This window comes from Portunus trituberculatus, chromosome 3 (genome assembly GCF_017591435.1).
Source record: "Portunus trituberculatus isolate SZX2019 chromosome 3, ASM1759143v1, whole genome shotgun sequence".
NCBI classification, from domain to species: domain Eukaryota; kingdom Metazoa; phylum Arthropoda; class Malacostraca; order Decapoda; family Portunidae; genus Portunus; species Portunus trituberculatus.
This window is the reverse complement of record NC_059257.1, coordinates 469687-484295: the sequence shown is the minus strand read 5'-3', so window position 1 is coordinate 484295 and position 14609 is coordinate 469687. Positions and strand designations below refer to the sequence as shown.

Here is a 14609-nt window from a genome sequence, read left to right as displayed (position 1 = left end):
TTTGAGATGTCATTGTTGAAGTGTTCCCAGTTGGCCTCCTTCATGTTATATTGTGGTTGTGTTTTAATTTTTATTGCTGTAGCTGTGATGGTAAGTATGATGGGTATGTGATCCGATGTTGTGGATGGTCCTTCCTCTATGATGTGGTTATGGTATGTTTTGTTGTTGCTTAGTACTAAGTCGGGCGTTGTGTTGCTTCTGCCTGAGGTGTATGTGGTGAAGTTAGGTCCTAGATGTTTTAGTGTGTAGCTGTCTATCATGGATTTTAGACCTTTGCCCACTGTGTTGCTGTAGGTGTCACCTATTATAGGATGTTTGGCGTTTAGATCCCCAATTATATAGGTTGGGGTGTGGTTGGAGCATAATTTATGGAAATCTGGGAATGGAATGTAGGGTCGCCTAGGAGGAAGATAGGTAGTAGCTATGTTAATAGGGCCTATGTTTGTGTCTATTGTAACTTGGAGTACGTCTGTGATGAAGTTGTCATTGATTTTGTGTTTGATGTCACTTTTTATTAGAATAGCACTTCCATCATTTATTTCGTTACTTGAGTTTGTTTTGTATGTTGTGTAGCCAAATAGTTTTAATGGTTCATCATCTTTTAGCCCGTGGCTGTTAAGGAGGATGATATCAGGATCTATTGTATTGTATGTAAATATGAGATTGTTTTTATTGGTCCTCCAATGTAATACATTGTGTTGTAGTATTTTGATTGTGTTCATGGTGTATTAGGTGCTTTTTGTCTTTGTGTTCTGATGTGTTTGGATGGTGTTGGAGTTTTCTCTATGTGTAGGCCTGATCTCAGTTTCCTGAAGTTTGCCTCATCAGTAACTTTCCAGCATCCCTGCAGGTCGATTTTATCTGTGATGATGTATTCGTATACTGTAGGCAAAGGAGGATATATACAGTACAAGTGGATCACGTCGCGGTGCGCTGGAAAGTGGAGTGCGCTGATTGGTCTCTTCCAAGTGGCCTCCCAGTAGCTGGGATGGTGAGCTGCGCCGGTGAGCTGCGCCGCTGCGCGGGAACCACAGAGAAGGATTTGTCTGCCTATCCCGCGCAGCGGCGCAGCTCACCATCTCGGAACTCCACGGAGAACTCAGTTAGAGGCATAGGACCCGGTACTACAAGCTCACCTGCCTATTTGGCCGCACCCTTGTAAGCACAGAACACTGGTACCTGCCCTACCACACCATTGGAAAACACCAAACGAACTCCTGCCTCATATTAAGCCTTCGGGGATTTTCCCGAAATAGACTACCAAAGGACCCATTTGTGTACCGGGCCTCTCCCTTCCCGGTGAGAGGCCGCCCCTGTGGTGTTCCTAACCTACCCCTACCCAATCCTCAGTTCTGCTCTCTGGTCAGGTTTACTGGCGTGTGTGCTCGCCCTACGGCTTGAGAGGTGACCCTTCAGGCTGCCGGCGACAGCACATCCAATGACCCATCCTGAGACAGTTAGCGTCCCTCTGTGCCTTAATCTGCATACTTCCTCTCGCCTCCCTCGCGGAGCAGCCAACGATACCCTTGGGGGGGGCACTGATCGCTCTGCCTTCTCCCCCTTGGGTGGGTCTTGGTGTGTACCACTTTTTTTGTTTAATACCGTCTTCCATACGGGATTGGTGTGCGTGCTGCCTGACAGCAACTGACAGGATAGGCAAAGTCTCTGATAGAGGCTCCAGTGGGTGCCCCTACGACCCCTTTTAGAAGGGGGGGACCAGGTACCGCTGGAGTAGGTAGTACCTATATATTTCTGTGTGTTTCCTCTCCTTTCTTCCTAAGCTATACAACTTACCTTGCTCTATATCTTAATCTTTCAACTGGGTTGAAACCCAGAAAAATTTCACTGATAGAGAGAGAGAGAGAGAGAGAGAGAGAGAGAGAGAGAGAGAGAGAGAGAGAGAGAGAGAGAGAGAGAGAGAGAGAGAGAGAGAGAGAGAGAGAGAGAGAGAGAGACAGACAGACAGACAGACAGACAGACAGAGAGAGAGAGAGAGAGAGAGAGAGAGAGAGAGAGAGAGAGAGAGAGAGAGAGAGAGAGAGAGAGAGAGATCCAGGACAACTGGTCCCCAAACCAATTGAGACTCAAGACAATGGCACCAATCGCTATCTGTGTAGTTTTCATTGTTCGCCAGCTGGTTTAATTCACAAGTTGGTCCTGCCTATCCCGCCGAACTGTTGCTCTTGTGGAAGCCCTATTGAAAAAAATATATATACTGATATTCATGCCTACATATCTCATAATATAGACGTTTGGCTATTTATCTATGTGTCTGATTGAAAATGACATAAAAAATATGCAAATATATTTTCCTAATGGTGCAAAGTATGGATGTACCAGTGTCCCATCAAAATATTTTTTGTAAGTCTAATAGTACATATATACCTTATCACAAAATTTTCAGAGTTTCTGCATAGGATAATGCTCCACTCAAAAAGCGCAGAGCAAATATCACTGAGTAGCATTTAAAAAACAAAACGATTTTCTGAGTCTGTGCCGAAATAACCTGGCCAACATTACCGAAACCGAATTTTCGTAACTGAATCACAACAAGCATGGCCCGGATCCTGTTGGAGTCACCAAATATACTTCAGACGCTATGCCAGTGTATACGTGCAGTTGCAGACTGCAAATCGACTTCGCGCAAGCGAGATAGAGACGTGAAAGGCTCCAGCTGGAGTGTCTTTCCCAGGAAAAAAGATGCAGCACGGAGATGACTTTGGGAAACAAGGTGTAAGCGCGGGCCGACCTGGAAGGCATCCAAGTTCCACGCAGTTTGCTCAAAACATTTTATAAACTGGAATAAGGGACCATCACCATCCCATCCTGATCCTGAGTTATTTGAATACAGCGACTGGAAGCGAGTGGCCATGGCTCTTAACACGCTAGATTTGTTTACTTTTCGATAGAACAATCTCGGTGCATGGTAGACAATATCCTCTATACTGTTAATTTCTTAAGACTATTAATTGTTGTGATTTTCTGTATGAATGCAATTCATATTAAATTTTATGGAAAGAAAAAGGCATCGAAACTAAGCTTTTCCCATTAATGATCTTTCTGTTTTTTGTCCCAGAAATGGAGATAGTAAAGAAGAGCGCTCTACATATATATAAATATTTCCACTTTTTTAGCTTATATGCCACGAGTACATTCTTAGAAAGATTATAACTATTTTATTAAACCATTTAATATTTACAAAACGTGCAGAAAAGTACGTTCCAGTTGACCAACTTGCTGTGAAATAATTAACCCATCTGGCGGTTGAAGGCACCTCCATAGCAGATCGCGATCGGTCCCATTGGTCCCCAAACTGACTGAGAACCTTTGTTAATTTTCGCTCAGTGAGTCAGTGTACTTACATATCCAAAGACGTGTGTGTGTGTGTGTGTGTGTGTGTGTGTGTGTGTGAGAGAGAGAGAGAGAGAGAGAGAGAGAGAGAGAGAGAGAGAGAGAGAGAGAGAGAGAGAGAGAGAGAGAGAGAGAGAGAGAGAGAGAGAGAGAGAGAGAGAGAATTTTATATTGATAATAGCAATGACGATAATGATGATAACAGTTATGATAATGATGATAATGATAATAAAAAAAGATAATAATAATAATAATAATAATAATAATAATAATAATAATGATAATAATAATAATAATAATAATAATAATAATAATAATAATAATAATGTTAGTAGTAGTAGTAGTAGTAGTAGTAGTAGTAGTAGTAATAACAATAATGATAATTATGATAATAATAATAATAATAATAATAATAATAATAATAATAATAATAATTATAATATTGATAATAATAATGATGATGATGATGATAATAATAATAATAATGATAATATTATTAGCATTATTATTATTAATACTGAAAAGGAATTAAATGGAGAAGGAGGAAAAGGAAGAAGTGAAAACATACAGGGAATTCTACAATTGCTACGTGAATGGAGAAAAAAAAAGATACAACGAAGAAGAAAAAACAAATAAAACAGAAAGGAAAATATGAACTCTCTCTCTCTCTCTCTCTCTCTCTCTCTCTCTCTCTCTCTCTCTCTCTCTCTCTCTCTCTCTCTCTCTCTCTCTCTCTTGAGCTCGGTCCGTAATGATGAAGACTGTCTGGGTGACCAGCAAACGACCTTGATGAATTACACACACACACACACACACACACACACACACACACACACACACACACACACACACACACACACACACACACACACATTATGACACATATATATATTATATATGTCTCATATTGTGATGGTCGACTTAACTTGTATAAACTTGAAAAATAGAAGGCAAAGTAAACGAATAATTGATTATTTCTCTACCTATATAAAGAAAAAAAAGGAAAGAGGAGGCGGTAAAATATGACAGGAGAAGGAAAATGATAATGAGGAGGAAAAGAGAGAGAGAGAGAGAGAGAGAGAGAGAGAGAGAGAGAGAGAGAGAGAGAGAGAGAGAGAGAGAGAGAGAGAGAGAGAGAGATTATTTGTGTTATGTCACCACGACAGATAAGTTCAGAGGCAACTCAAGTGTCTAAGTTACTTGCTCCTAATTTTCCAAAGCCAATTGAGTGTTCACACATAAGTAAGTAATTCGAGCAATTAGGCTTAGATCTGAGATCACTGGCTGATCTCAAGAGTGTGTTTTCCGGGATCTCACCAACACTTATATAACCACCGTGATACTCTGAAGATATCACTGTCGTCGGTCTACATGGCAGTGGCAAATATAGTGATTAATAGTGTGTCAAAATCACTGCATTGTGAAATATTCTGGATACAGAAATAGAAGCTGACAGACATAAGCAAATATCGGTAAGGAAGTGGACACATCGAAGAAATGAGCGTGGATCTTCAGCAAGAGTTTTTAAGGGAACTGTATTTTGGAAAATCGAAAAGAATACAGAATACATGCTTGATAATGTCCCTGAGAGCGTTTGATAAGTTGCTAAATACAGAGAGAGCATGGAATATTTAGTCAGCTGACACCTTGATGAGAGATGCATCACCACCTTCAATCTTTTAGAACAGTAAATAAAAAATCAAACCATTAAACCAGTTAAACGCCACGGAAGGTGATGAAAATATATATATATATATATATATATATATATATATATATATATATATATATATATATATATATATATATATATATATATATATATATATATATATCCTATGGAAGGATGGATGTTTTTTCAATTTTATGGAGAGTAATGTGCAGTAACCAATAAGTAATTTACAATTACATATGTGTGTGTGTGTGTGTGTGTGTGTGTGTGTGTGTGTGTGTGTGTGTGTGTGTGTGTGTGTGTGTGTGTGTGTGTGTGTGTGTGTGTGTGTGTGTGTGTGTGTGTGTGTGTGTGTGTGTGTGTGTGTGTGTGTGTGAAAAGTGAGAGTGACCTGACTGACCTCAGCACTGAATTCGATCGACCCTTTATGGACCAAGTTGAGGAGGAGGAGGAGGAGGAGGAGGAGGAGGAGGAGGAGGAGGAGGAGGAGGAGGAGGAGGAGGAGGAGGAGGAGGTGGAGGGAGAGGAGGAAGAGATGGATGAATAAAAAGTGATACAAGGGAAAGCCAAACAGCAACATACCTGGCTGCTTGGTAACTACATCTAAGTACCCACAGAGAATCGAGGCGGGATAGTAGGTACAGGAGGAGAAGGGGGAGAGGGATGGGGCTGATAGGTGGAGTTCATGAAGGAAGTGGCAAAGGAAAGTAAAGAATAAGAAATAATAATGAGAGAGAGAGAGAGAGAGAGAGAGAGAGAGAGAGAGAGAGAGAGAGAGAGAGAGAGAGAGAGAGAGAGGCGCGTGATTTTTTAAGTTGTCTTGACTCGCCTCATACGCAAGATAGGACACTTTTTTTTCATAATTATACACAACAGTGATTGTAGAATGCTCTCTCCAACAATGACATCTATATTACGAAACTGATACCTGTGAATGACGGCTACGTAGTAATAACATCCACGGATGAAGATCTTGACAAGCTATTCCAAGTCAAAACATCCACAGATCTTGAAGAACTCAGCTTTTCTCCACAAATTCCCCCGGAACTGAAAGCAAAAAGATCGATAATAGTTTTCAATGTAGACCCACATATATTCAACAATACTGAAGATGATATTGCACAGGAGCTCATGCAACATAATAGCTGGATCAACATCATCACCACTGTCTACAAATTCCCAAACTCAAAGACCATGAAAATAACATTTGGAGATGCAGGAACACCAATTAAAACAGCAGACCAAGGCATAAAGTTATTTCAAATGAGTATTCCAGGATATCAAATACAACAAGAAAAATTCTACAGCATCAAGACTTGTTTCAGGTGTTATGCACTAGAAGACCATAACACCAACTCATGCCACCACCAAAAAGAATTCAAAATATGTTCAGAATGTGCGGTAACAACACACACATGGCGTGAATGTACCAGCTCAATGAAAAAATGCATAAACTGTCAAGGGGAACACAGAACTACGTCAATGAAATGCCCCATGAGAAAAGACATAATTAGACAGAAAAGAGAAAAGGAAAAGGAAAACAAAACATACGCCAATGTGATAAGTCACCAATCAACCCCCTGGAATATGGCTGCATCCCCACCAGTCAACAAAGAAACCCACCTGAAGATATATGCATGCATGCTGCACGCCCACATACTAAATATCACAGAACCAGGATGCTATGAGAAGGAATTGAACTCCACACTAACAGCTAATAACCTTCCCACAATCAAGATTCCGAAGACACCAGACTCCAATAAATTTATTAAGATTCTGACACAAGAAGAGAGAGACCCAGGAAAAGAAGGAGGAGAAGATGAAAAACAAGATCTGGTTAATGCAAAGGAAGATTACAGTGTAGGAAATAAGAAAGCTCAACAAAACGAATATATCAGGGAGCCAACAGAAAAAGAAACAACCATCACAACACAAGCAATCCATAAACCCAAATTAAACAGCAAAGATATTCAGCTAAAAATCTACACCCCTGAAAGCTCAGGCTGGCCAGACAACATGACATCAACGGAACTGACAACAAAAATGAACAACAGCGTCCTCAAATACACATTCTCAGACCACACAATAGATGACTCAGAACTCTTTACCTTAATAGAATCAAATAAAATCAAAATGGATAACTCTTGCTGGCACATGGTGGATGACAGTATATTTAAGAAAATTAGATCTGGATATTTAGCAGAGAAGACACCACCACCGAAGGACATCCTGCGAAGACAAAGGAAATGCTCAAAGTAAATCATGACTCAAACAAATAGCAACATTACAAATACAATGGCTACTCAAACACTGAAAATCATACAGCACAACGTCCAGCATTGGCATAATAGAAGAATAACACTATCAAACATCTATAGAGATATTGATCCACACATTATACTTATAAATAGCCACTGTATTTCAGACTCACAAACCATGAAAATACCTTACTATAACATCATTAAGAAAAATACCTTAAATCACCCAGCTGATGGCTCTGCAATAGCCATAAAAAAGAACTTGAGGTTCAAAACAATAGACGACTTTATCTCTGATATATTAGCAATCGAAATAGAAACCTCAACAGGTAAAATAATATTTGCCACCTTATACCAACCTCCTGCAAGACAGTTCATCCCTATTCCCGATTTCATAAAACTCTTTAGACGAAAGACACCAGTATACATGATCACAGACTTAAACGCAAACCACCCATGTCTGGGCTACCAAAATTCCAACACAAAAGGTAGACAGATACATACTTTAATACACAATAGAACCATACAGCATATTGGCCCAAACTTCCCAACATTTTACACACATGAGAGAGGCACTACGCCAGATATAATACTTACCAACTACAGAACATACCACAGCACTCATATAACACCCGGCCCCCTCACCACTAGTGATCATATCCCAATAATTATGACAGTTTCAGCCTCACCAATACTGATACCGGCGCCGCCAAGACTGAACATACAAAAGGCTGAATGGGACAAATTCAAAGAGCACATAGAGAATAATCTGAACAACGACAACTTAAACCTCACTGAGCTAGAAAACATTGACACTGCAATAGATAACTGGCATAATTCCATAGACTCTGCAATTAAGAATTACATCCCAACCACTACGTATCGACAGCTGCAAGCCCCAAGACTTACTGAAAACACAAAGCAAATAATAGTGAGGTTTAATGCTATCAGAAACCACTCGCTTGAGCATGGCTGGAGTTACCACCTTTATAGAAACTATAGATATCTCAAAACTGTGCTGGAAGCAAAGCTATTAGAAGAAAGTAATATGAATTGGCACCGATTAATAGAGGAAACTGCAACCATGTATAGAAACCCAGAAAATTTTTGGAGCAAAATTAAGATTATAACAGGCAGTTTCCTCCCCAACCCACATTATTTGATAGATCAGAACAACACAAAAATATATACAAAAATGGGAAAAGAACAATTACATAGACAACACTGGGCTCAAATATTTAGGAGTGAAGAGGAAGAGGACGATGGAAATAATGAGATTCAACACTATATGCAAAATAACCTACACAGAATCACGCCATACGATTCTGCTGACATTACACGCCTTGGAACGAGTATAGTAGACCAAACAATAACACCTGATGAAATCAAACAAATAATTAAGCATATTAAAAACACAAGCCCAGGAGAAAGCGGAATCAATAAAAACATTTTAAAACAGCTTCCTGAAAATGCAATGATAAGACTCTCTCACATATTTATTAACACTCTTTCTGCAGGCTACTTTCCAGTCCGTTGGAAAAAAGCAATTGTAAGATTAATTCCAAAGCAAGGAAAATCACCATATAAAGTCGAAAACTACAGACCAATTTCATTGCTTGAAGTACCTGGAAAAATCTTAGAAAGGATTATCAACAAAAGGCTTAGAACACACCTAGAAATCAATAATATATATAACGAAAATCAATTTGGATTCAGAACAGGAAGAGGCACAACACACGCCCTTGCAGTAATAACAGAACAAATCGCTCAACACAAAGCTGACTCAGGGCAGTGTCAAGTAATTTTAAGAGATGTCACCAAAGCTTTTGATAAGGTATGGCACACCGGGTTAAAATATAAGATCCTTCATTTACAACTACCTATCACTATTGAAAAATTTCTCTCTGATTTTCTAGACGGTCGCCATGCAGCAATAAAAATCATAAACCACATAGGGCCAACATTTGAATTAGCATGCGGAGTCCCACAAGGCAGTGTTCTCTCACCCACTCTATACACAATATATACTAACGATCTTGAAATTTCCAACAGACACATCAATATAAGCTATGCAGATGATATAACACAAATAGTAGGGTATCCTGGCAAATCAAAAAACATAATGAACAAACAGACAGAAAGAGCAATATTACATGTTAATAGATTTGAAGAATTATGGAGAATCCAAACGAACCTTACGAAATTTACGCCATTACATCTGGGCGCCAAAATAACAAATCCACTGAATATAGAAGATGATTTAATAGAATTTCAATACGAGGGTAAATGCTTAGGACTACACATCACAACAAATGGATACATATGGATACATATGAAAGAGAGGAAAAATAAAGCCCTCGCAGCTCTTAAGAAACTATACAGGTTACAAGAAATGCCAAATAAAATAAAAATTCATCTTGTAAAAGCTCTAATACTTCCGATCCTAGACTATCCCCAAATACCCATTCATTCTCTTAGCAAAACACAAATAAGCAAGTTACAAAAGGTCCAAAATAAAGCACTGAGATTTGCGATGAATCAGAGGTACCCATACACACTGAATAACATACAAATACATGAAATCACCAATACACTACCCCTAAATATCAGGCTGCATGAGAGAGCAAAAAAAATATGGGATAGATTAGAAGACCTTGAACACCAAACAATCATTAAACTAAAAGAAAATAGAGAAACATTTATCGATACAACCGCAATTTACCTAGCAGTTTAAGTCTATACAACACCTCACCTGAACCAGTATACAAATAATACTTACCATACTCACACTCGGCTGCTCCAACTCCATTACATATCGAAATCCCTCTACATTCCAACACTCCTGTAAAGGACAGATCAGCATTAATACACACTTACCTGTAGCAGGGAAATGATGCGTGCTTTGCGATCTTTGCTGTTCTCCTCTGCTCCGCGCCCTGAGTTGCTGGGGCGGGACGTGTTGGTCAAGAACACAGTGTGTGGAGCAGGTGGCTCCCTGTGGACCTTCTTCCCCGTTCTGGCAAGGGGTGGTGTCTACCGGTCAATGCTTGCTGCATCCGGCTGCGGGGGGAGGAGAGGAATCGGCTGGGCCAAAGGTAGCATCAAAACATTGAATAAGAGACCTTAAAACTTAAGACAACCCAGTCCTTTAATTGTATGAGAACAAACACATTGAGACTTAAGAGACAATCTATGCACCTGCACTGTGTACATATGTAAATATTAGCCACTGCCATCTGTTGGATTAGGATGTTCTATTTGTTTTATTTTTCTTATTTATTTTTTTAGTTGTGGCCTGCCAGTGGAAAGGGGAAAAGGAACAAGAAGGGAAAGGAGAAAAAGGAAAAGGATAAGGAAAGGAAAAGGAAAAGGATAGGGAAAGGAAAAGGAAAAAGGAAAAAAAAAAAAAAAAAAAACAAGGAAACTTTACATTTAAGAGGCAACCTTCTAGGCTGGGTAATTGAACCTAAGATCGAGCGAGACACTTCTACCGCACTAGATGAAAAATAGCAACGTGGCCTGACCACGATCTGTATATCTTCATCTTTCCTTCATTTTCTGACTGTTTTCTTCTTCTATACCCACCCTTAAATCTCTTCACCCAACTTTCTTAAACAAGCAAGCAAGCAGTCTTGTTTATATATATTCTTTGACAATATCTCCAAGGAGTGCTGTGGCGGTGTTTTATGGTGTTTTGGGATATTTTGGAGTGTTTAGGGATAGTTTAGGCGTGTTTTGGGGTGTGTGGGAATGTTTTGATGCGTTTTAGGATGTTTTAGGGTGTTTTGGGTCATTTTGTAGTGTTTTGGGTCATTTTGGGGTGTTTTGGTATGTTTGGGTGTGCCGTGAGCCTTGAGGTATGAAACTATTGTGAAGTAAACTCAAGTGCCTCATTCAAATCAGCCTTGCATCTACATTAAGCTACATATCTTGCATATTACCTGTACTTTCAACATAGGTCACTTTTCTTAACCCTTTACACTAACATCAGTACACACTGACTTTCTTGATGTCTGAAAAAGGTACGTAACTTTTTTTTTATTATGCAGAAGGGACAAGTGGCCAGGAGCAACAAAATATGGAAATAAAAAGAAGCCTACTGAGTTGCCAATTCCCTTAAAAAACACGAGATAACCAAACATCCAGGGATAAGTGTCTTGAGACCTCCTCTTAGAAGAAGTCAAGTCGTAGGAAGAGAAACAGACAGGGGAGTTCCAGAGTTTACCAGAGAAAGGTGTGAATGATTAAGAGTACTGGTTAACTCTCGCATTAGAGAGTTGAACAGAATAGGGACGAGAGGAAGATGAAAGCCCTGTGCAGCGTCACGATTTTCCGTTGCTTGTTCTGTTTCTTCATTAGGCTACGGAATAAGTTGACCAGCGTAACTTCAGAGTAGTAGTAGTAGTAGTAGTAGTTGTTGTTGTTGTTGTTGTTGTTGTTGTTGTTGTTGTTGTTGTTGTTGTTGTTGTTGTTGTAGTAGTAGTAGTAGTAGTAGTAGTAGTAGTATATCACCCAATACAATACAATACACACTGATTTCCCGTTGCTTGACGTATTTCTTCATTAGGCTACTGAATAAGTTGATCGGCGTAGCTTCAGATCTAGCTGTAGTAGTAGTAGTAGTAGTAGTAGTAGTAGTAGTAGTAGTAGTAGTAGTAGTAGTAGTAGTAGTAGTAGTAGTAGTAGTAGTAGTAGTAGTAGTAGTAGTAGTAGTAGTAGTAGTAGTAGTAGTAGTAGTAGTAGTAGTAGTAGTAGTAGTAGTAGTAGTAGTAGTAGTAGTCATCCAATACTCATCCAATACAACACAAATCCAATACAATGCAATACACTCTAATTTCCCGTTCCCGTATCTTGAGATCTGTGGTTGGTTCCCTTATATAGCTGTAGTAGTAGTAGTAGTAGTAGTAGTAGTAGTAGTAGTAGTAGTAGTAGTAGTATCTCATCTCATCCAATACAATACACACTGATTTCCCGTTCCCGCAGCTTCAGATCTGTGGTGCCCTTATAAAGCTCCAGTTGTAGTATCTCATGCAACAACCTATTATCGTGTGCTGAAAAGGGTATAGGCTATCAGGTGAGTCAAGGTAAGGAGAGGTGAGGTAAGGCTATTCCAGTGGTGGATGTTGGGGGTTATTATGGAAGATATTACATACATACACCAATTTTGTGGTATTTTACATGTGTATGTATGCTCAAGGTGGCCACTTCAGTAGAAAGCCTCGTCATGCTCTACTCTCACCATGACTATTTTCAAAGGGCAGAGATACTATTAGCCGTGTTCTCAAGGCCGCTTCTCCCGTATTTTATCTTGCCATCAAATAAAACATTGCATTCTGAAATTCTGGAGTGAAATATTAATCATTCATTGGAGCATGTAAGAGTAGCATATCTTAGCCTATCCGGTCATGTCTACCCTTGCCTACTCTATCCTAGCTTCCCTTCCCTTCTCTTCCTGACTAACGTAACCTGACCTAACAAAATGAAGCTAAAATATTAAAATATTCCCTTAGCCATACACTTAAGATAGAACTTTGTGTGTGTGTGTGTGTGTGAGAGAGAGAGAGAGAGAGAGAGAGAGAGAGAGAGAGAGAGAGAGAGAGAGAGACTCTCTCTCTCTCTCTCTCTCCTGCTGAAGTACAAATATACATTTTTTTCTTTGAATGAAGTGTATTTACTTAGTTGCAGTTTTACAGGGCCTGGGCTTTACGCTCGTGTGGCCCCGTCTCCATATCTACACTTACCCAACTTTTCTTTAAAACTATGCACACTCGTTGCCGACACCACTTCTTCACTGAAACTGTTCCACGTTTCAGTGTTTGATCTGCTGCAGTCTCTGACGAGACAGCCAGACGTTACCCTACGGAACGAGCTCAGAGCTCATTATTTCCGATCTTCGGATAGGCCTGAGACCAGGCACACACCACACACCGGGACAACAAGGTCACAACTCCTCGATTTACATCCCGTACCAACTCACTGCTAGGTGAACAGCACCTACACGTGAAAGGAGACACACCCAAATATCTCCACTCGGCCGGGGAATCGAACCGAAGGCATTCGGACAGTCACTACTACCTCACCCCCTAGCCCCACCCACCTATCTCCCCCTGTATGTTCCCTCCTCTCTATCACTCGTTATCCCCTTCCTCAACAAACCCTCCCCCCAATCTCTCTCTCTCTCTCTCTCTCTCTCTCTCTCTCTCTCTCTCTCTCTCTCTCTCTCTCTCTCTCTCTCTTGAATTCAATTCATTTCAAATTTGCACCAACCAATGAGAGGTATGGTATATGGCACTCCCACTGGTGCATCCATTAAGCCACTTGTTTGCCAACATTCTCGTTCGTTATCAACCTTCACGTTATCATAACCAAGGCTTTATTTACACATTATTTCACTCTAAATAAATGACAAGTCTACGTTGGTATACCACATTTTTTTATATACTTCAGGAAAACAACGCGCACCGTAGGTTATGAGAGAGAGAGAGAGAGAGAGAGAGAGAGAGAGAGAGAGAGAGAGAGAGAATGTCATATATCATAAGTGAAGGCAACGAGTCAAATCCTTTAACTGTTGGACTCAGTTATTACTTCAGATCTCTCTCTCTCTCTCTCTCTCTCTCTCTCTCTCTCTCTCTCTCTCTCTCTCTCTCTCTCTCTCTCTCTCTCTCTCTCTCTCTCTATATATATATATATATATATATATATATATATATATATATATATATATATATATATATATATATATATATATATATATATATATATATCATTATTATTATTATTATTATTATTGCTTATATTCGCATCTCCTTAGTTTCCTCTCCTTACTCTTTTCATTAATATCATCATGGTCGGCAGCCCGCATATGTATTCACAGCCATTCTACTCTGTATTAGACTAATAACATCACCCTCCGCACGTCACGGGCTCTCAGACCGACTGAGTGGTGCAGTACGAACGATGTTTGAAAAAGACTTCACTTCTACCCGGGACTTCACTTGTAACTGCTACACCGGCTCCCGCGCGGAACGTTGAACGTTGAACGTTGAAGGGGGGGATAGAAAAGATGGGTGAAACTATGAAGAGTAAAAGTTGGTGGGAAGGGAAGTGTTGAGGGCAATAGTGGGAAAGGAAATAAAGTGGAGTGTAAAGATGACGGGCAAACCGTCATGCTAAGTAATTTTGAATTTTGCTCACCCTTGCGGCTTACTTTAGTCAATATTTCATAAACAATAATTAATAATCTGTGGCTCTTTATCAAACTGATAAGGGTCTTTTTTATATATATATATATATATATATATATATATATATATATATATATATATATA

At 39.6% G+C, this 14609-nt stretch overlaps 1 long non-coding RNA gene across 1 annotated transcript; it reads right to left on the bottom strand.

Moving 5' to 3' along the window:
* Window positions 1-5950: 5950 nt before the first annotated feature.
* Window positions 5951-11212, bottom strand: LOC123508178. Its single transcript, XR_006675880.1, has 3 exons — window positions 10159-11212; window positions 7132-7252; window positions 5951-6070 (listed from the first exon to the last, which is right to left on the bottom strand). It is a non-coding gene; the product is annotated as an uncharacterized LOC123508178 (long non-coding RNA).
* Window positions 11213-14609: the final 3397 nt, after the last annotated feature.